The sequence below is a fragment of the Cryptomeria japonica genome, chromosome 3 (assembly GCF_030272615.1).
Source record: "Cryptomeria japonica chromosome 3, Sugi_1.0, whole genome shotgun sequence".
NCBI lineage: Eukaryota > Viridiplantae > Streptophyta > Pinopsida > Cupressales > Cupressaceae > Cryptomeria > Cryptomeria japonica.
Genome location: NC_081407.1, coordinates 610,348,034 through 610,356,073, shown reverse-complemented (window position 1 = coordinate 610,356,073; position 8,040 = coordinate 610,348,034).

Genomic DNA, 8,040 nt, shown 5'->3' with positions numbered 1-8,040 from the left:
AAAGAAAGAAAGATGGGTCCTGGCAACAAGCCCTGATCAGGTACCCAAATACAATGAAATCTCTATGAAACAGAGAAAAAGGAGAAAAAACAGTGAGAAAAAAACTCCTCTCCAAAAAGAGATAAAAGAACATGCTGAAAGAAGAAGAAGGAAGGAAGGCCTCATAAAGACCCCTCAAGGACAACTTCCTTCATCCCAAGCATAGAGTGCACCTGAAGATAGCACAATGATGCAAAAGGTTTCGTGAAGATGTCTACAACCTGCTTGACAGTGGGAATGTACTCAAAATGAGAGAACCATCCTGAATCAACTGGCAGATGAAATGCATGTGAAGCTCAATGTACTTTGTCCACTGATACTCTACTGAGTTGCGGGAAATATGAATAGCACTCTGATTGTCACACCAAAGAATAGTGGGACTATTAGGAGGAAAACCAAACTCAGTCATCAACTATCGAAGCCATAAGATCTCCTGATTGGTGAGCACAATAGCTCTGTACTCAGCCTCTGTAGATAATAATGCATGAGCAATCTACTTCTTGCAAGACCATGTGATAGGACTAGAGCCACTATAGAAAACAAAGCTAGAAGTAGACTTTTGATTATTGACATCACGAGCCCAATCTGAGTCAGTGTAGACAACAATGTGAGGTTCCCCTGATGTGTAGTGGATGCCATGAGAACTAGAGCCCTGAATGTACTGCAAGATACGTTTGGCAGCTTGCCAATGACTCTCATGAGGATCATGGGAGAATCAAGAGACAAGGCCAACCGTAAAGGAAAGATCAGGATGGATGTGAGTTTGGTACAACAAACTAGCAACCAAGTGCCTATAAAGTGTAGAATCTACTGAAGGAGTGGGACAAGTAGGAATCAAAACAACCCCTAACTAAAAAAGGAGTGGGAGAAAGATTGAAATCAAGCATACCAAAGCACTGAAGCATGTCAAGAGCATACTTCTGCTAGTAAATGTAGATCCCATTAGAAGACTGAATCATCTGAAGAGCAAGGAAATAGTGCAGAAGACCAAGGTCTGTCATCTCAAACTAGTCCATCAAGGCTCGCTGAATTTGTTGAATCATAGAGGATGAGCTACCTATGATGAGGATATCATCAACATAGAGCACAAGAATCAGGATCTCACCCTCAAGAAGTTGAATACACAATGTGTGATCAGAATGGCTGCGAGTGAAACTAGTGGAGACCAAGAATGAATCCATCTTCTCATACCAAGCTCAAGGGGCCTATTTGAGACCATAAAATGAACACCTAAGTTTGCAAACCAAAGAACTATCAAGCACAAATCCTTGAGGCTTCTCCATGTAGATTTTCTCCTGTAGGTCCCCATGCAAGAAGGCACTCTTCACATCCATCTGACATATAGGCCATCCCCGAGAAGCTGCAAGAGAGAGTACAAAGTGAATAGAGTTCATATTGGTGACAGGGGAAAAGGTCTCGGAGTAATAAATACCCTCAACCTATGAGAAACCCTTCGCAAAAAGATGTTCTTTGTACTTATCAATGGAACCATCAACAACATACTTAGTGCAATATAACCAGTGATACTTAACCATATTTTTGCCCTTAGGAAGAGGACAAAGATCCCAAGTATGATTCCTCATCAAAGAAGAATACTGCTCCTCTATAGCACAATTGCACTTAGGGTGTCCTGTAGCCTTTGAAAACTTTTGAGGGTTATCTAAAATGGCATGACTCAAAAGACTAGAACCCATAGTATGAGAATGGGTGTGACGAGTATCTAAAGGATCACCAGCCATAGAACCTACCACCTCAATAGTAAAGAGAGCCCACTTGGGCATCTAAGGTGGAGCAGGTGGATGTGGAGATTGTGGATAATCAACACCATTATCAAAATCATCCTCAAAATGATCCTGAAGAGATGCAATGGAAGGAGTAGGTATAGGAGTAGCTATTGGAGTCGAGTCATCTACTGTGGGAAGGCGCTCATCAAATTGAACATCTCGTCGAAATAGGACCTCTCTAGAATTAGGATCACAGAACCTGTATGCCTTAACATCCTCATAGTAGCCAAAAAAAATGAGGGGTCAGCTCTTCCACTCCATGGCTTTCCTCTGAGCATCAGGAATAAAAGCCCATGCCTCACTGCCAAACACTCGGAAAAAAGAAACATCAGGCTTGTCATGAAACCAAGCCTCCTCAAGAGTCATATGTCAAATCTCCTTGTGAGGCAGGGTAAGTGCACAAAGATGGTGGTCAAAAAGGGGGTATAAGTGGACACTTTTTTTCTGAAATAAGGTGAACCTGAACTTGGAGGAAAAATTTGAAAGTCATCCACTCAAGATATGAAGATAATCAAATAACAAATATTGTAGTTCTCTGAATCTAGTTTCCAAACTACTAAAAATTTTCAAAATTAGATAAGATTAAGGGGGTCAAATCCTTCGAGCACAAAAAAACTGACCCTGATTTTTTCTTTAGTTTTTTGACAAATCCTTTAACAGAAAGATAGTTAAGAGTGTGCACTAGAAGATGTGTATTTTTTTGTAATTTTTTGTTGAGTATTTTTTTTTTATGATTTTTCCAATCGATCACATCTTGAAAATTAGGTACTTGTTTGTATGTGTAGCATAAGTTGCACTAAACAAATCGAAAATACAATTTTTTTATATAAAAATTGTAAAGAATCAAGTGAGCTACAATAATATATAAATTTTTAAAAATTTGGATAAGTATATCAAAAGTTATTCAAAAAATGGTGAGCCTATGTCTTTGAGAACTATGGAGACACTGGTAAAAGAAATTCAATAATAATATGTTATTGTTGTTCAAATTGAAAAAAAATTATATGGTTAGAAAGCTTAGAAGATGGGTGAAAATATGGTGGAAATTTTAGAAATACCCACTTGATGAAGTGTAAACCTAATGATGACAAAGTTGATAAACCAAGTTGATAAAATAAAACATGTCAAAAATGAGAGAATGGAGGGAAATCAAACTTCCAAACCATAGCTTTGTCATCTAGGCCTATTTCCAAGCCTAAACAGTCAAAAGCCCATACGGGGTACTACAAGTTTAAAAAGCACGTATGAGGTACTTATGGTGTAAGCAACACATACGTGCTATTGTATAATATGATATTCTATATATAATATGTGTATAATATGATATTATATATATAATGTGTATATACATATAATTTATAATATATGTATATATATAATATATTAAACATATATATACACATGTAAGTGTATTGTCTCCCCCTCTCAAACACATACAAGGTGCTTCTATCTCTCTCTGTCTATCTCTCTTTTTCTCCCCTCCTCTCTCTCCCTCGCTGTCTCCCCTTCTCCCTTCCTCCATACCCCATCCCTCCCTGTCTCCCCTTATCCCTTCCTCCATACCCCATCCATCTCTCTCTTGCTCTCTCCCCTTCTCCCTTCCTCCATACCCCATCCCTCTTTCTCTTCTCCTCTCCCTCCCTCCCTCCATACCCCACTACAATTGTGTCTACACTTCTATAGAAGTAAGTGAATTTATTTCTTGTCTATAACTTCCTCTTTGATTTTTATCATGTATGCTCTCCTAAGAAAATTGATTGATGGATTTGTGTGTGTATATTTAATAGGAGGAATAGGGTTTGAAATTGAACCATGGGTGTATTACTATGACAAACGAGGAAACCTACAGCAATATTCTTCTCGAATGTGTTTTTAATGAGCAGAGCAGATGTGGAAAATAGTGTCAACAAAGCAACATGATGAGTCAGAGTACCTGAAATATGTTTTTCAAAAGGAAACAATAGGTAGGAAGAGAAAGAGGGAGAGTAACATAGTTGATGTCCTGTAGAATGATAGTGGTGGGTATGTGAGAGTTCCCATGTTGTTACACAATGCCTGTCACCTAAAGAAATTAAAGTTTGTTGTATGCATGGGAGTGGTAGTATATGATGATCATCACTTGTCAAACAGCTTGGAACGGTATATACCCATGAAAGAAATCAAGTGTGTAATTTCTATACTCACAATCGAGATCAGTCTTATAACCTTACAAATTTAATAGCATTATGTTTTAGAACTTAGGCAGTAGTCTTAGGGTTAGGTCAAGCTCTTACACTTGCTTTTTAGCGAAGCCTCGTTGTTTGTTCGCTTGGAGTCTCATTGTATGATGTTCTATTCATAACTTTCAATTTAATAATCATTTTATTAGCCCACCATATGACCCCTTAGGTGTCATTAGAGGTCGTATTGTTTCCTAAGAGGTCATATGGTGTCCTGTGACCCCTTAAGACCCCTCGGGACACCAATGACCCATAACAACACCATATGGTGTTCTAAAGGGTCCTATGGTGTTCTATGACCCCTTAGGACATCATTTGGTGTCGCTATATGTCCTATGGTGTGCTAAGGGATAATATAGTGTCATATGACCCCTTAGGACACCCTATGACCCCTTAGATGTTGTTAGGGGTCATATTATGTCCAGGATTCAATATCTCTTCCTCTGCCTTCATCCCCCCTCCTTATTCTCTCCCTATCTCCCTCTCCCTCTCTCTCTCTCCCCTTCTCCCTTCCTCCATACCCCATCCCTCTCTCTCTCACTCTCTCCCCTTATCCCTTCATCCATACCCCATCCCTCTTTCTCTTCTTCTCTCCCTCCCTATTTCTCTTCTTTTTTAATTCCTATAGTCACAATTGAGATCAGTCATATGGTGTCCCTCCCCCCTCTTCTCTCTCCCTCTCCCTCCTTCCCTCCCCCCTCTTCTCTCCCTCTCTGGCTCCCTCTACCTCTCTCCCTCTCTCTACCTTCCCTCCCCACTCTCTCTCTCTCCCTCTCTCTCTCCCTCTCTCTCCTTCCCTCTCTCTCCCCCTCTCCCTCTCTCCCTCTCCATCTCCCTCTCCCTCTCCCCTCTCCTCTCCCTCCCTCCCCCTACTCTCCCTCTCCCTTCTTCCATATCCCTTCTTCTCTCCCACCCTTCCCCCTCTTCTCTCCCTCTCTCCCTCCCTCCTTCCCTTGCATCCACCCTCTTCTCTCCCTCCCCCCTACTCTCCTCTCTCTCTCTCTCTCTCTCTCTCTCTCTCTCTCTCTCTCTCTCTCTCCTTCCTCCCTTCCTCCATACCCCTCCTTCTCTCCCACCCTCCCCCTCTTCTCTCCCTCTCTCTCCTTCCCTCTCTCTCCCCTTCCCTCTCTCTCCTTCCCTCTCTCTCTCCCTCTCCCTCTCTCCCTCTCCATCTCCCTCCCCCTCTCATCTCCCTCCCTCCCCCTACTCTCCCTCTCCCTTCTTCCATATCCCTTCTTCTCTTCCATATGTGTGATAGAGAAGGTTATGTTTGATCATTGAAGAGAAGATTAGGTCTGTGTGAAGAGATAGAGTGTGGAGATATTGAAGACTGAAATAATGTTAAAATGCACTAGCAATGAGTTGTCAAGGATCTAACCAAGCATATTGTGCTATTATCTATATCATTCACTTGTTGACTACTCACATCTTTAACAAGTCTGAAACCCTTAACCGGGTAGGCCCAGCAAAGTCTTTGTAAATCCTTTAACAAGGTGGTTCACAACTGTGGATCTAAAATTCTTTAACAAGTTAGTCTTTAACAAGACTTGTCTCCTAATAGAGATCTAGATTCCCAATAGGATCTATTCTAGTGAAGAACATTGTATGACCTTAACTGGTCTGACCTTAACCGATCTAGTTTCTATTATGCAAATAGTTACTTGTGAGTTTCTTCTCAATGTGGTTTTTCCCATTTGGGTTTCCATGTCAAATATCTTGTGTTATGGTGATTTTGCTCTTGTGGGTGAATTCTTTGTTTGGTATTTGGTTTGCATTTATCTTAACTGGTTTATTAGTGAATCTGTGGTACTAGTTATCTCCTAAGCTATTTAAAAGTTTGTTTACAATATTTTTGGCATACAAATTCACTTCCCCACCTCTTAGTCTTCATCAATTGGTATCAAAGCCAACCTTTCTATAAGTCCAACCACTTGGAAGGAGATATGGGGGAATACAGTGTGAGGGAACTTAATTGTCTCACTCAGACTGAGAGAGCCTATGATGAACTAAAAGTCAAGTATAAATCCTCTTTGGCCAAGAGAAGAGAAAATGCTGAGAAACTAATGGAACTTACTGAAAATATCTCTTCTGATGAAGTTGACATGGATGCCCTAGTTGAAGAATTTGAAAAACTGAATGAATCTAAAGCCAATCTGAGAAGAGAGTTGGAAGGACTAACTATTAGAATGTGTCAAGAGCTTGAGAAAAGGAGGAAAGCTAAACATCTGGTAAAAGACAAAGATAATGAGATCTCCAAGCTAAAGCAAGAAATCAGTACCCTTACTGCTCATCTCCAAGAGAGTAAAGTGGAAAAAGAAGAAATGCAAGGTGAACTAAACATGGCTAGCTCTAAGAATGCAACCTTGATGTAATGCAATGCTACTATTTCCAAGGAGCTTACTGAGTCAAAGGAGATACTTGCCAAATTCATTCAGAGTACTGCTAAGCTAGAGAAAAAGCTAGAATCGGCAAAACGAGTAAAGAATACCACTGGACTTAGTTTCTTTGAGTATGAGGTAGGTGAGACCTCTGGAACAAAAGATGAAGCATCAAAGAAGCAACCGACATCCAAGGATAAAGGTAAGCAAAAATTTAAACCTATCTGCTTTAATTGTCTCAAAGAAGGACACACTGCTAATGTGTGCAGAAGCAAGGCCTACAACAATTTTTCCTATTTTCACAACAATACACCTTGATCCAATAGATTCAATGGAAATTGTTATGTATGCAACAAGTTTGGGCATAGAGCATTTGAATGCAGGTCAATTTTGCACAATACTAGGAGATATCCTCCAAGGACTCAAGGAGTTATTCCAGAACTTCTTGTGAACCAAAATCCCAACTAGTACAATACATATGACCATCAGTTAGGTGGTTATCAAGCGACAACTAGCTGGAGAGCAACTTGCTTGATCCTTCATGGTAGCGGTCACACTGCTACAACATGCAGAAGGAAGAGTGGAAGTATGAATAAAGGATAATGGAGAACACCTAGAATGGTATGCTATCAATGCAACAAACTGGGACATACTGTCAAAACTTGTAGACTAAGAAAGAACCTATCGGATGATATGTTGGCATTTTTGATGATTATGTTATGATTGTCATTGATGGACACACACTTGCATTGAGATCACTCTTGTATGTATAAGTTAAAGCTCAACCGGTACTTGTTCCAACCGGTATGATGCATTATAGTCCTTAGACTATTGGTGTTTTGCAAAAAGTGATTACCGATTTGAAGCGATATGTAGACCCCAAGTGGTTTGAGGATCCCAAGTGGTATGAAGGATCAAACCAACAACCGCAATATTTTGTATGAACTAGTAATACTCTGTGATGAGTTATCAACCGTCATTTTGTGATGAGTTACCATCCACCAAATTTTTGACGGTGTGACACTCTGGTAGTGCATTTTGTGTCATGTTACCAAGTATGTCTAGATTCATTGAACCTAGGAAACTGGATTGTAAATCTATTGGACTGACATGAAATTAGATTCCTTTATAAGGACATCATGTCTAGGGTTTTAGGTGTTGCTAGGGTTTATGGTGGTTGAAGAGTTTGTGTGAGTGTGAACCCAGAAGAGAAGTTTAGGTCTATGAGAAGAGGCAATGTGTGAATGTGTTGAAGATTAAAGAAATGTTGGAATGCATTAGAAATGAGCTATCAAGGATCTGACCAAGCAATTTGTGCTATTAGCTAGATCACTCACTTGTTGATTACTCACATCTTCGACAAGTCTGAAGCCCTTAACCGAGTAGGCTCAGAGTAGCCTTTGTAAAATCCTCTAACAAGGTGGTTCACATCTGTGGATCTAAAATCCTCTAGCAAGGTAGTCTTTGATCAGACTTATCTCCTAACAGAGATTGAGATTCCTAACAAGATCTATTATGGTCAAGAATATTGTATGACCTTAACTAGTCTGGTTCCTATTCTGCAGATAGTTACTTGTGAGTTTTATCTCACTGTGGTTTTTCCCATTTGGGTTTCCATGT